Here is a 15,082-nt window from a genome sequence, read left to right as displayed (position 1 = left end):
AATTAGGGCAAAAAGACACACTGAACATCATTGGTAATCAGGAAATGCAAATAAAATGTCACTGAGATATCACATCATACTAAAATGGATACATTTGTAAAAGTTATCCTTACCAGAAGTAGTAATTAAAACTTTTAGAGCCAAAAATAAACAACTGTGTGGACTAAAAGATAATTGCCAAAGTATAAGGAATCAGTTAGTTTATATAAAATTTTGACTAGGGAATGCCTACCTGTGTAGATTATATTTTTTCCACCTTTGTGTAGAGAATTTGTATGAATTGACTTTTATATATACTTTTTTCTCTCTCCATATTTCCTTGTTATTCCAGAAAGCCTATGTGAGCCAGGTGAAGTAAGATGGTCGCTGCTTTTTTCTAATTTTTGCCAGTGGAAGTTAACAAAAAAATAATCTTATACTATGCATTTAGTTACATATTATGCTTCGGAAACCAAATTTAAATGCCAAACAAATACAGCATTTTCTACATGTTTACTGAACAATTCTATTGTTAATTCTCAAAAAGAGAACATGAACATGTCATTATCATGATATAGTTTCTCAAAAGCAATATGTTCGTGTAAGCAATAAACGTCCTCATCTAACCTCCAAACCTTGGGTACTGTTATCTATGCTGCCTGCTTGTTCACATCTAAATCTTTCCTGCCTCTTCCTTTGAAAGATAATCTCATTTAAAATTTTTGATTTATCTAATGATTAAGACTCTGTGACCAGGGTTAAGTCTCATATTAATATCTTCTCTTTTAAGTAAAACATATATTGAAGTAAATTTGAGTTTTTAAGTAGTCACAGATAAGTGCATTCATATTTCCATAATGCTTGATAAATTCTTGTACTTTATTAGCTTTGTAAAACACTTGTATCATTTATTTATAAATAAGCTTAGTATATGTCATATTATACCAAAAATTAATGCTAAAAATAAGTGAAAAGAGCATCCATTTTGTGTTCTTTTGTTACAAATATACTGTGCATGACAGTGTAACACTTTTCTAATGAACTTGGTTGTGATAAGTTTATAAAGGCAATAGTGCTATGTAATTTGGGAATTTTATCACTTTTTTGCATTAAAGTCATATATTTGTGTTTGAGAAGAAAATGTGGATCACTTGAAAGGTGTTTCATTTCACCTATTTTGGAACACGATAAATTTCATTTTTGGAGCTATTTAATTCATAATTTCACACATAAATATGAGCAAAATTTGAATGTAATCATAAAGACTTGGAAGAGATTTAAAACACTAAGGCAAAGGTTAAGCAGTTAGTTGGTCTTAGACCAGTATTCTTTTAATAAAGGGGAGAGTCACCTTCGTTTGTCACTGATGCATTTTCAGACCCTGGACAGGTGTATTGGTTCTTTTCTATATCACTAACATACTAAGTCAGAAAGACTGTAGACTAAAGTAAATAATTAAACAAGGATAGACATAGAGCAAAGATAGAAGGACGAGAAGGAATATTTTTAATATTCTTTACAGATGTGACGATAATCATTGACATTTAAATATTATTGAAATATTTTGTATATTTGAGGGAATTTAAATTCATATTAAAATTTTAGCAGTAGCAAGATGATATAATACTTAATGTGTAGTGATTGGCTGGGAAAGATAAGTTCTGAATATTGGATTTTTTTCTCTTTATATTGTTAAATACTGAAATGTGTGATCAATCTGTAAGTTGAAACTTGCCATTTACCTCTCCACAGTGGCATTACATACATTTTCCCAGTGATTCTTCTGAGTCCCTCATCCTAAGATTACTCATGTTAATGTTTGTAAAATTTAAGTTATTTTGCCTTCCTTCTTTGTGAGACTCTGCCTCCCCCAAATTTGCTATCAAATGATACTTCATATACAGGTCAGAAATTTAATCATAAACAACTTTAAAATATTTTAGTTGATCGCTATTGCTCCTGGCTTATATGATTTTATGATATATGTATATAAATTGATGTAATTGTATTTGTTTATCACATTATACAGATTATGTGATTCACATATAGATATACATAGGTATATATAAATATACAAAACTGCACATGTACAAATAAACTTCGCCTTGCTTTTTGCACATGGTTTCATTATTTTTGTCTCTTAAAAATAAAATTTTGATTTAACTTTGTAGTTATTTCTTCCATAGCTCTTACAATCAAATATGTGTTATAGCCAAATGGAGTTACTATTAGCTTTCTGGGTACACTTCACTATAATGGGTAAATGTTTTGTACTAAAGGTTTGTCAACTCAGTATCCCATGTAGCTCTTCTCCAAAGTTCTCCCCAGATAACAAAACTATAATACTATAATTGGATTTTCCTTGACTATACGGATATATATTAAGCTGAGTGTTTAGTGGGTCTGTAACTTGCCAAATCTTAGAATGTGAACGTGAACGTGAAACAAGTGGATGTGAAACAAGAGCTGATGACTGCTGCAAACCCTGATTTTCTCTGAAGCCTCCTCACACAAATCATTTCTGTGGATTCCTCTTTTGTATTTTTCCTACAGTTAAAACTCACTAATTTATGAGTCCCATGACTTTGCCAAAGTCACTACCCTATCTGTGCCCCATTTCTTGGCTATTTTATGTTTATTCTTTACATCTGCCATTTTCTTAAACGTGAGATGGTGGGAATGTCAATTACTTATTTTTGACAGTATTTTCAATGTTTTTATTTTTCCATGAAATAAGTTATGAAAATCCAATGTATTACTTAGTTGGTATTCAGTCATGAAGTATGATACATTTTACAGAACACTGCTGGTATGGATTAGAATCATCTAGTGGAATTGCTGATGAATTAGAACAAATTATTTTTAATGGTGTATTCAGCTTTTAACTTGACTATCTAAAGGAATTTATAATTCTTCTCTTTATATGTATATATTTTTATAAATACTTAAAAATTTTTTTCTGAAGGTTATGAAAAAAATTACCCAGATGATGGGAAAACATATTTAAGGTTAAGTAGATTCAAGCTCACATCAAACTGATATAACTTTTTTCAAAACCTGGATTTGGCAAGATGTAACTGACTGCAGGGATTAGCCATGTGCCAAAATCCCTGTGCACTGAATTTTTATTTTTAGGAGTACTATAAAACACTGGATCTCAAAGTTCAGTGGACATTAGAGTCATCTAAAAAACTTGTTCAGGCACAAAGAGATTGAATTTTTCTCCACAGTGTCTGAGTCAGCATTGTTGTTGATTTCAATCAGTTAGAGAATCATGTGTAATCAGTGAGGAAAAGCTTTATAATATCAAGAGGTATTGAAGACCAGTCTAAATGTTTCAATGATGCTTTATTCTCTGATTAGACAACAATATGAAATTCTTCTTTTTCTTTATTTGGGCATGTGGATTAGGAATTTAGCAGGAAATATATTTCAAAAATGAAGCCCTGTAGACTATTATACTTCATATCATTTTATTTGGAATGATGACTGACAGCAATGAGAGCAAATTAAGAATCTATGACCACATTTAAGTAAAGTAATGGGAAGGACTTTTATCAGTTACAAAATATTAATTGTAGAAATGTGCCAACTTCTGAAACATCATATTTAAAGATTTTGTATAATACAGTATATTATAAATGAATAATTTTGCTTACATATTTTGAGAATATACCTTCTGTTGAGTCTTATTCTGGAACAATAGCTACCAATTCTATTGTAGTATTGTCTATGAATTTTCAAGAAAATTAAAAGAAGTTCATTTAATGTATAGCAATGTTACTGGAATTCTCTCTCTCTCTTGCTCTCTCTCTCTCTCTCTTTCTCTCTCTCTCTCTCTCTGAGTAAAAAATAACTAAGATAGTTTTCATTTGCATTTCTCCAGTGAGCAGCTGTCTTGCATATTTTTTTCATGTATTTATTCTCCATCCCTACTTATTCTTCTAAATGTCTGTTCATTTTGTTGCCCCTTTTTAATTGAAACTTTTATTCCAAGGAGTCTATTTTTTGAGTTCTTTATATGTTTTTGATGTTAGTCCTCTTTGTGAGAAATAGCTGGCAAAACAATTTTCCCATTTTGTACATTGTCTTTAACTCTGTCACTTATTTCCTTTGATATGAAGATTTTTAATTTGATACGATAACATTTGTTAATTTTTGTTATACTCTTCACACACTAAGTTTCTATTCAGAAAGTCTTTGCTTGCACCTATGTCTTTAGAAGTTATCCCTAAAACCTTCCTTTGTATTAAATATTTCTATTTTAAGTGGATCTGTTTAAGCCTTTAGCTCTTTGATCCATTTTGATTTTAGTTTAGTACATGCTGGGATATATGAGTTTAGACTCATTCATCTATAAATAGATGAGCAATTTTCCCTGGACCACTTATTAAAAAGTTTATCTTTCCTACAGATTATGCCTTTTGTCTTTTTTTCAAAGATCATGTAGCTCAACAGTCTGGAGTTGTTTCTCCAATCTTTATTCCATTCCTCATCTCTGTTTTTGTGGCAGTATCATATTGTTTTCATTATTGTAACTTTATACTATAAGTTTATATTTAGGATTTCCATGCCTTCTGTTACTGAGAATTGTTTTTGCTACTCTAAGAATCTTCCATTTCCATGGTAAGTTTAGGACTTTTTTCTCTTAATCTGTGATGAATACCCTTTATATTTTTGTTGTAATTGTGTTAAATCTAAACATCAGTTTGGAGCATACAGTGCTTTTAATTCTCCTTTCTCTACCTCTTCAAAACATAAGATATTTTTCACTTTTCTGATATACTCTCTAATATCCTTTTTCCGATTGATATAGTTTTCATTGTAGAAGTCTTTCAGTTCTTTGATTAGAGGAATTCTTAAGTGTTTACTTTATCTGGATGCTACTGTGAATGGTATTATTTTCTAATTTTGTTCTCAGTGAGTCCCTTATTTGTGTATAAGAATGGGAAAAGATAAAAGAAGAAGGAGCAAATATATATGCTTACAAGATACCTAAGATAATTGAACTACTAATAGTTTGTTGAAAGGAACAATCAGTGCTTATATTGTTGGATTGATTTTGTCTGCCTATATCTGGTAAACTGAGCAACTATTTTGAAGATAATAACATGCAGTGTGATAACCATTGTTAATTTCCTATTATCTTGTTTTGAAATTGTGTATCATTTTTATTGTTTTTATTTATTCTATTAAAATAAAAAAATATATAACTACCCAGTTCTGGCTCTCCCAAACTTCAAGAGTGGCTTTCTATCACTTCTGCAATAAACCTTTCCTTTGTACCATTTTGAACTTTTCTCATGGGCAGAAAAAATAGCCCTAAAAATTTAAGGTAGGCAAAAATTGAAGACCATTCCTTGTGACCCCTAAAACTCAACCTAGTGAGCCTGGGTGGCTTCCCAAGAAATTTGCTCTCCTTCATCCAATTGAGCTCAGACATCACAGCATTCCAGTGAACTCCAGATCAAAGCACATGCACGCCCTCTTTTCCTCTTGCTAAGCATTAAGCACTTGATTTATCTGTATGGCATTCAGTGAGCCTTTGTCCTCCCAGCACTATTTCTTTGTTCAGGATCTTCAATAAAGGTAGCTGTTTTTCCTTCACCACCAAAGATATATCTTGCAATTCGTTGTGTATCATGCACATTTAAAACTATGAGTAAAAAATGCATACAATGAATTTATTACTTGTATTTGGAGTTGCACCAATTTTGGTTCCTAAGATCAATGAATTTTATCCTTTAAAATTAAAATTACAATGGGCTACACACTCAGGATCCCTTCTTTCTCTCTCTCTCGGACAGAAGCTTTCTTTCTCTCAAAAAGATATTCTACTCTGAACCTCCATTGATCCTAAAATTCTTTCTTTGATTTTAGAGAACACGAACTCATATCAAACTACTAGTTTGGGACTATCTTTTCCCTATATCAATAATGCTGTTATTTTTCAAAATTGAAACTGTTTTATGGTATTTTATTGATAAAAATAATATAATAAAGTAAAAAAAAATAAAAGAATGTTACAGTTTTTGCACGTGTATTTTGTAAGATTGCTGAACTTAGCTATTAATTCTAGAAGTCATTCAGTGGCATTTTGGGGCCCTTTTATCAGAGTCATGCTGTTCAGAATTGTGATACTTTGATGTCTTCCTTTCCTGTACATATCCCTTTCATCTTTTTCCCCTGTCACATTGCCCTAGCTAATGTCTGAAGATAGTGTTGAAGAAGAGTGGAAACAGTGGCCATCTTTCTCTTGTCCCTACTCTCAGAGAGAAAGTCCTTCATTTTGCAACACTGAATACGATGCCAGAAGGAGGTTTGTCATGAATGTCTTTATTCATTTTGACATAAAGTCTGCCTATATTTTTTAATTTTCAAGTTTTACTCTTGAATGAATTTTGCAATTTGTCAAAGACTTCTCCAGTCTCTTTTGAGAGGATCGCATGAATTTGTTGGTGCTTCTGTTTATGTAATGGATTGCATTTATTGATTTGTGTATATCAAACCATCCTTAAATCTCTGGGATGAAGAATAGTTGGTTAAAGAGATGAACCTTGTCTGCTTTTTGATGAATTCTTGTATGGTCAAGGCGAGTCAGTAATTCTTGCTTTTAGGAGTGACTTTGTGAGTGCTCATCGTATTTCAATTTTTTTGAACATATTTGCCTTAGATCTTCCTTGAAGTGCTTCAGAATCTCAGTTCTGACTCCACCAGGTCCTAGGCATTTCTCTGTTGTTAGCTTGTTTTTTATTGTAGCTCCACTTTCATTACCTTTGATTGGATTTTCAGAGCTTGTAAGCTTTGGTTCACCTCTGGTTATTCTTTTTTTAAAATTTTCTTTTAAAGAGAAAGAAACAGAAAACAAAAGAGACAAACAGCAACTCCAAGAACAACAAAATATCCAAAACAATAACATTATTGATCTTCAAAATAAGATGATAAGAATTTAACAATGGTTGTTATATGTCATATTGTTATTATCCATATATTCTTGCTTTTAATGATAGAGTGATAATATGTCTGTCCAAATGTATGGCTTTCTGAGTCAGTCAGCATTCATTTCATAGTGGAAATTAGAGAACACATGGTAACTTGGCACCCATGATTAAGAATTTAACCCCCAATAAAGGTGTTTCTCAAAAGGATAATTCAGATTTGTGGAAAGCATAAGGGTTTTGCTGCAAAAATCAAAGTCTACCCTATAATTCATCTATAAAGGCCATCAAAGTCTCTAACATCGTATATGTCACTGACAGGTGAAGAATCATTAGAAGCTAAATAAATGATACCAGTAACATAGGAAAGCCTGTTGCCTGCCCTTCTTATATGTGTCCACTTAGACCGGTAACAACATGAGTTAAGTAAATTTTGCACACTAAGTGGAGAAGGCAGTCAGTTAATCTAGCTGCAGTCATGCTATCAGGTATTTTCACACATTAGACTACTTAACATGCATTTTGGAGAGCTTTTAAATGGCTTATTTTTGTACCAGGAATCTTAACTGTACATTATTCTTGTTAACTAGCAATATTCCAAGCAAGTAAAGTGACGGATTAACAAATTTCATTTGAAAAGTGAGATGTTTATAATTGCTCTGTTATGGCTCACTTGATGTCCTGAAATAATTCAAAATAATTACCATTCATGTTCATTTTGACTTGAAGAAGAACCAGAAGATGTGTGGTGCCAGTTTGGTGAATAAGGTGGTTGAGGGAACACTTTAATATTTTCATGAACTTATCTTTCTGTTGAATGGGACTTGACAGCTACATTTACCATATGACTAATCACACTTCATCATGTTTAATCACACGTTGTTCTGTGTATGCTCAAAAATAAATTTGAGCATGTTACTTATCATTTCATAATGATTGTTTTTCCCTTAACCTGAGGAACAGAACGAGATACCTCACCTAACCTCTGGAGAGTCTTAAAAGCTCGTTTATTCCAATATGCCAGGCATATCATTTGTGATACAAAATATTGAATGAAAGTCCAATTTTACTTGTTAAAATGAGACAATCCTATGATGATTTGATATTTATGATTGCAGAAGTCTGAAGTGGCAGGAGACGGCTTGGATTCCTCATATATGTCCATACTCACAGTGTTCAGTAGAAGAGCTTCACTTTGTCTTACTGGGATTCTGTGGTATTCTTAGGGGAATTTTAGGTCACTACTTCTTTTACTTCAGGAAAAATTACAATTATTCAACTGGTTACATCTTGTGTTCAAAGTAATATTTATAAACAACCTTTTTCCTGAGTGTTGAAAATGAAGCCCCCAGGCTGGGGATATTGCTCAGCAGCATAGTGCCTGCCTGGCAAGCACAGATTTGTGTTTGATTCCTGACACACACCATAAATGAAGTCCCCAAAATGAATCAGTGCTTTAAAGAATTATCATGCTTGTTATTGTTAATCGTGGATTGGTGTATTTTTTCTGCTTCATAGCTTAACATATTTGAAGGACGTCTGAAATTTCTTTTAATATATTTTTATTTTTAAACACTTTGTATAATGTAAAAATACTGTTTAATTCGCTACAATTTAGATTGGTTTTATAATATACTAAAAACCCAGGTGAAGAATGAAAACTAGTACATTATCTTCATATTTAAATTTGAGCTAAAATAATGTGGTGAGAGTGATTTGCTCGTTTTCATGATTTTATATGGTCATCTACAACTTTAGACAATTTCACCAAGATTTACAAACTCATAACTACCTCTACATAGATATCATTCCTAATAGTTCTGATAAATTGGTTCCACTGTGTTTAATCATAAATCTGATTTAAAATGTTAAGGGGTCATTCAAATATCCATTTGATATATATATATATATATATATATATATATATATATAATGAAATATGTCAGAAGTACATAAAATCATACATGTATATACTATATATAAATGATATCTGGAAACATTTTATTTCATCAGTGTAATAATTAAAAGAAAGAAAAAAGGTTTTACTTTATATATTTGAGGTACAGCATATGATGTTTGGTATGCATGTCCATAATCAAGGAACTAATGTAGAAAAACAAATCAGCACCTTTTATTTTATATAGTAACTATATTTTTTTGGTGTTGAAAGTAAGCAAAATGTACTATTTTAAAATTAACACTGTAAAATATTAAGAATTAAAACTATAGCTATCATATAGTTTTCACTTGTTTAAAGAAAATAGAGCATTTACACATAGAAAGAATAGCAATCGCTTTATGAAAAGCACACGATTGATTTAACAAAATTTGTAATCAGACCTCTACATTCTACTGAAATTCCATGTGGGAAAAAAAGCCTCCTGTCTCAATTGAAGGAGAAAAATGATACTATGGTAGATAACTTTCAATATATTCCAAAATTAAATAGTTCGTTTGCATCTAAATCTCAAAGCCTTTCTCTTCATCTCAGCTCAGTCTTTCTTGGCTGCATCCTCTCTTGGTCTTTGCTGTCTCTATGCTAGTTTACATATATTTATACTGTTCTGTTTATTTTCTTCCATCTTCTCAATTACTTCCACCTGTGTCAAATTCCCATTCCAAGGCTTTTGTTGGGTTTTTCTCTTTTCCTTCCTGTCCTCTCACTTTCAAAACTTTTATTAAAATACAAGTTATACTTGACTACACACAATATGAAAATTACAACTGTTTTTCAAGTCACCTGGAGTACTCTTCCATCTCTTCATTGTTATACTGCTTCCAATATATTTCAATTATTCTCCTATCTTAATTTTAATACATAACAAACTGCTCTCACTAAAGTCACCAAAAATTTCTTAGCTTTACAATCAATTTTATTAATTAAGTATTATACAGGAAATTGAGTTTGGTGTATTCTTCTTGTGTGTCTTGTCTTTCATAATTTCAACAAAACTTTGCTTTTTATTTTCCTCTTACTTTTAAGATTGATCTATTCATTATTTCTATTTTGCCTCTCCTTTGTTAAACACAGTGTTCAGGTTATAATAAGAAATGAAAATATGCTTACAGTAAAAAATTGCTAGAATGTAATTAATACATATAATTATATTGCATGTATTCAAAGTGATGCTGCGTCTAAAATTTTGACAACTAAAGTTCTCAGTTGCATTCTTTTTGACCACAGTCCAGTCATCAAGGAACACCTCTCTAGGTAACTGGCTGACCTTTATACCTCTTGGAGAGTAAGTCTTAGTGACTTTTCATTCTCCTAAGTTTTGAGATATATATGGAGCAGGCACCTCCCTTATGCTTGTTTCATACTCAGGACACTCTAGAGGTATACGTTATTAACCTCTTCTTGAAATACTATTCCACTTATTTTGTTCTACCTCATAGTTTCTGTTTCATACATTAAGTTTAGTCGTGCTGAGCAACAACAGCTTAGTGAACACTACACTAAAATTTCCTCTCTACAGGCATTTTATATTTCATGAAATATTTAATTAAAAAATGTTTTCTCATATCATTACATAAAGTTTTTCAGAATAAACTTGCTCCTTAAGAAATTGAATGTACCTTTCTTCAAGTGGCATTCCATTCAGTTTAAAATCATGGCCATTCTAGTACCTTAGCTCTGGACTCTGAATATGTCTAGGACTCAGCATTTCCAGTCACATTTCATTATTCCCAGTAAAGTCACTAGTGCTTTAAAAAGTCTTACTTTTCTAAATTTGTTACAACTTGCATATTTATTGAATTGGGTTCATTTAACTTTTTGCCATTTCTAACTCCCCAAAACTATCTTCTTACATTATACTAGTATATAGCCTGAAATGCTCAATCCAACATTGTACCCAAGTGGTTTACTCTCCACTCCTATTTTCTCATTTCCTCCCTATAAACATCATGAGTTTTAAAATATGTGCTCCATTTTATTTCAGGAGATACCCAGTGCAGACATAGAAATGAAAAATGCAATGTTTTCACAGGGTTTACTTCTCAGGACTCCCACATCAAGCAGAGTGGATGTTTCTGGCATTCCTGGCAATATGCTTCACCACCATTGTGGGGAACCTGGGTCTGATTAGTCTTGTCAAGAAGGACCCTCACCTTCACACACCCATGTATTTTTTTCCTTGGCAATTTTGCCTTTGTAGATGCTTTTTTATCATCCACTGTGACGGCTAAGGTGGTGGTTAACTTGTTAGACAAATACAAGTTGATATCTTTCTCTCCAAATGCATGGTAGAATGTTTTCTCCTTTGCAATCGGTATAACCTCAGAATGTTTTCTCTTGGCACCAATGGCTTATGAGCGCTATGTAGCTATATGCAATCCATACTGTCATTATGACCAATAGACTGTATGTACAGCTATTAATTTCATCATTTTTAGGTGGCTTTCTCCATGCATTAATTCATGAAAGCTTTTTATTCAGATTAACTTTCTGTAATTCCCACATATATATCCCTTTTATTGTGACGTTACACTGTTGTTTAAGATTTCCTGTACAGAACCTGCTCTTAATTATCTACTTGTTTTTATTTTCTCTGATTCAATTAAGGTATTCAAGATTTTGATTGTTCTTGTCTCTTGAACACTTATTCTATTCACTGTTTTAAAGATATCATGGGGCTGGGGATTTAGCTCAGTGGCTTAAGTGCCTGCCTTGCAAGCGGGTTGTCATGAATTTGATCCCTGGTACTAATAAAAAAAAAATAAAGAAGTGTCTCAAAAGCATAAGGAAAGCTTTTCCCATCTGTGGAGCCCATCTTTTGTCTATGTCTTTGTCCTGTTGCCCCCTTCTATCCATGCATGTGCATCCAGCATCTTCACAAGCAGATGGTCAGGATATGATCTTCTCTCTGTTTTACAGCATCATAAACCATGCACTGAATCCAATTATCTCCAGCTTGAGAAATAAGCAAGTCATAGATTCACTGAGAAAGATGTTAAATAGAAATGCTTAGGTCTCATATTGATATCTGCTCTCTGTTAGCTAAAATAAAAACCATGAAAAATGTTAATGTTATCAGTATTATTCAGAGAGTCTGGCAGTTATAGTTCTATAATGTTAATGATTTATTTATGTGTTTTATTATGTCCTTGAAACATTCCCTTCACTCATAAAGAGTTTAATACCAAAAAATTTAAAGCTGAAAAAAGGAAAACATTTTACAGTTTGTGTTCTTGAATTATTTATATATTGAGCAATAAACCATGCATCATTCCAAAGAAACTGAGTATGATAAGTTTATACAGATAATACTATTGTGTAGTTGGGACTCATGTCACATTTACATTTCTGTGGCTGCAAATTTGTTTTTGAATGAGAAAAAAGCACAGTATTATTGCTAGTCATAAAAACAGTCTTTTTTTTTCCTATTTGTATTGAGAAATGCTGAGTTTCACATCTTGGAATTATTCAAATCGCATATCACAGAATTATCAACTAAGCTTTGTATATACTTATAAAAATGAGAAATGAGTTAAAAGAGTGAGTCCCCTGCTAAGAGTAAAAAAGATGTTCTTAGTTCAGTGTTCTCTGAGTAATAAGAAGATGTGTGTCACCTCTTTTGTCCTTGATTGCTACTAAGCCCCTTTATAGATGTCATGCTTTGTTTCTGGGCAATGTAAAAAGTCTCCTTAATTCAGAAAATTAATGAACAAATTAAACAATTAAGAATATATGTTAAACCAATAACAGTTTTAAATTGAGATATGAATGAATCTAACAATCTGTATGAAGAAACATCTGATAAAGTTTGGGAGGGCAGAAAAATGAACGTGTCAGCAGGATGGAAGATGTAAGAACTAGAAATTCATAAAAAAGTGAATAATTTTTATGGTGAGAGTTTAAAAAGTAGTAATATAGAAAGTATACATCTATCTTCCTTAAGTGTAAAGAAAATCATAATGCTTAACATTCAAACTTCATTGCAATGTTTTGTTCACATGAGGAACTTTATATGGATATTATTGAAGTACAAGCTGTTATAACATTGTATAATGCTGTGCCATCCCCTCTGAGGATGCGATAGGAAACTCTGAATATTCTTCAGATTCTCTAAGTATAGTGTGTGATCAAGCTGCAGGGCTCCCTTGGCCGTTTTCCTATCACACTTGATCTTGGGCAAAAGCGCAAATGGTGGTGCCACTTATCTGTTAACAATGAAATTCCATGCATTTTTTCTAGAAATACCAGTGATTCTTTCTTTTAAGAATTTTTTTTTATTTTAAAAAATCAAAACAGAAAAAAACATAGAAATGATACAGAATTAAAATAAATAATAGAAAATTCTTTTACCATAAAAATGGATCACTTTTTAAGTGAAAATGTAGTTGTTATATCTTCCATCCTGGGGACACTTTCATCCTTCTGCTCTCCCAAACTTTTCTATCAGATGTTTTTCGTACACACATCTTAGTTTTATTTTTATCTCAGTGTAATAGATTCTACTATATTTTCATTACTTCTCAATTACATAGTTCTGTAGGATAAGAAGTCTGTAGACAAGAAAATAGAATAGTGGCCTTCATAGGTCTTTTATGTAATGTCTACCAGAGAGAGTTAAAAAAAATTCTACTAGACAAATTCCCCTAAGATGCAAGTCATAGATAGGGGTAGAGAAAGAGAAAAAAACACATAAAGAAAGACACAAAATGGCCTTGAGAGTTGAACCAGGAGACCAGAAAAAGAGCGTATAGGCAGGATACAGAAAGCCAGTATACAAATGATTAGCAGCCCTTCCCTCCAAAAGAATTCAGGAGAAGCAACCTGGAAGTGTATGTGTAAGTTTAAAACAGTATATACAAACACCCATACTGTATACATATGTAATTACTCTAAAGTCATTGTGTTATTCAGTCTAGAGTCACTGTATTCATTATATAATATAGACTATGATAGATATCCATCGACCCCTTACTGACTCTAACATAATGATAAATGAGGGACACTTTGCCAATCAGCTGGCAACCACAATGAGAAGGCTCTAAATAGAAGATCAAAGAGAAGTAAACAAACAAACAAACAAACACAAGGACGATGAAAAAATGACATTAGGTAGAAGTACCAGGAAGCCAGTTCAAGAACAAAGGAGACATGGGTGCATCCTTCATTCATAAACTAAATTATTTTAGTGCAGTATTCATGTCATGCCAAATGTTTAATGCTGAAAATAAGTAAAAGCAATATACAGGTTGCATTATAAATACACTGACCACTAAACTGAAATGCCGTTCAAAAGGACTTGGATGTGGTAAGTTCAAAAAGATAGTAATGCTGTTAGGTTGGGACTCTTACCACATTTACTCCATTGTGGTGGCAGATTTGTGTTTGAATGAGAAGGAAGTACAGGAGTATTGAGGATCATGAGGTAGATCTTTCATTCCACTCATTTTGAAAAGTGATGTTTCATTTTTTGGAGCTGTAAACAGCTCTGAGATATCAAACAGAATTATGAACAAGAGTTTGAAGATAATCTTACACAATGAGAAGGGAGTTAAAAGAGCGACATGAAGGCTAAACACTAAGCTTAGTTCAGTGTTCCTGAGTAAAGAGGAGTGTGGCCTCTCTTTGTCACTGATGCTGCTTAGGGATTATCTAAGTGTCTAGGTTCTTTTCTGGGCAACTAAAATCCTCATTAACTCAGAAAAATAATAGATTAAATTAAATAATTAAGCAAGGGTGGGCATAGAGAAAGTTGGTGGGAAGAAGGAAAGGTTTTTAATCTTTAAAAATGTAAAAATACTACCATTGAAAATTTATTGAAGTGTTTGGTACAGATGAAGGAATTTAAATTTATATTACCAAAATTTAAGTAGTGGCAAAATGATATGACATTTAGTGTCCAGTGACTGGCAGAGAGACAAAAACACTGAATGCTAGATTTTTTTCTCCTCACATTCTTTATTATAATACGTGATCCATCTGCAGTCTATTATTTGCCATTTACCTCTCCACAGTGGAATTCCATACATTTTTACAGTGATACTACTGAGTCCTTCATCCTAAGATTACTCATCTTATGTTTGCAAAATTCTAGTTATTTTCATCTTCCATCCTGCGGACATGCTGCCTTCCCAAACTTTGCCATTAAGTGATATTTCATAGAGACCACACATTAAATTGTATTTCACTTTAATATTTTTCAGTTGATTAT

The 15,082-nt window shown here is 32.2% G+C and overlaps 1 pseudogene; it reads left to right on the top strand.

Moving 5' to 3' along the window:
* The first annotated feature begins 10,943 nt into the window (after positions 1-10,943).
* LOC106026310 (olfactory receptor 5H17-like) lies at positions 10,944-11,887 on the top strand (annotated as a pseudogene).
* The last annotated feature ends 3,195 nt before the right edge of the window (positions 11,888-15,082 follow it).

This window comes from Cavia porcellus, unplaced genomic scaffold (genome assembly GCF_034190915.1).
Source record: "Cavia porcellus strain 051 isolate PalLab524CR breed Dunkin Hartley unplaced genomic scaffold, mCavPor4.1 scaffold_34, whole genome shotgun sequence".
Taxonomy (NCBI): Eukaryota; Metazoa; Chordata; class Mammalia; order Rodentia; family Caviidae; genus Cavia; species Cavia porcellus.
This window is presented reverse-complemented; position numbering and strand designations above follow the sequence as displayed.